Source organism: Myotis brandtii, unplaced genomic scaffold, assembly GCF_000412655.1.
Source record: "Myotis brandtii unplaced genomic scaffold, ASM41265v1 scaffold181, whole genome shotgun sequence".
In the NCBI taxonomy this organism is placed as follows: Eukaryota; Metazoa; Chordata; class Mammalia; order Chiroptera; family Vespertilionidae; genus Myotis; species Myotis brandtii.
Window position 1 is genome coordinate 1,178,467 of NW_005356712.1, and position 873 is coordinate 1,179,339.

The window sequence follows — 873 nt, forward strand, 5'->3', positions numbered from 1 at the left end:
GCGGAGCCAAGGGCCTCTGGGGCGTCCCAAGTCCACACTTCAGTGCCCACCCCCACCTTCAAGCGTTTGTCTTTTTAAAGGTGAAGGGATTTGCAGGTGTGACCTCCAAATGCTTTTGCATTTGTTCTCTCCATTTGGGATGCTCCCCTTTCCCCCGCCCGGTGAATGCTTATTCAGAACGGACCTAGCTTGGGGACTTCTGGAAGCTTCTTGTGCCTTCTCCGTCCTCCCTCCCAGAGTCCGGTTTCCGCAGCATTAAAGAGGGAGAGTGAGCTCGGAACTGGACGTCCTGGCTGGTCACCCAGGTGACATTTGGGCAAGTTACATAAGCTCAGGATCATCGTCTTTCAAAAGAAATAACAGTGCGCAGGATCATAGACAGGGTTGGTTGTAAAAACTAGGTGAATCAATGCGTTGTAGAATGCGTCCTACAGTGTTTGTGTAGTGAATGTTTAATCAATATGATTTTCCCAAAGGAATGGAGAAGGAAGCATGTTCACTTTCTTTAGAAAGGCTTTATTACATCAAGACTTTTGTACTTTAGCCCTAGCTGGTTTGTCAGCCTGCGGACTGAAGGGTCCTGGGTTTGATTCAGGTCAAGGGCACATGCCCTGGTTGTGGCTCAATCCCCAGTGTGGGGTGTGCAGGAAGCAGCCAATCAACGATTCTCTCTCATCATTGATGTTTCTATCTCTCCCTCTCCCTTCCTCTCTGAAATCAATAACCCTATGTAATAAAAGGCTAATATGCAAATCGACCAAAGGGGGGAATGACAGGTTGCTATGGCATGCACTGACCACCAGGGGGCAGATGCTTAACACAGGAGCTGCCCCCTGGTGGTCAGTGCACTCCCACAGGGGGAGCGCCACTCAG

General features: G+C 49.9%; 1 long non-coding RNA gene across 1 annotated transcript in view; it reads left to right on the forward strand.

The window, feature by feature from the left end:
- LOC102255563 overlaps window positions 1-873 on the forward strand; it is a 4,653-nt gene that overhangs the window by 367 nt on the left and 3,413 nt on the right. The gene's annotated exons all lie outside the window — the stretch shown is intronic.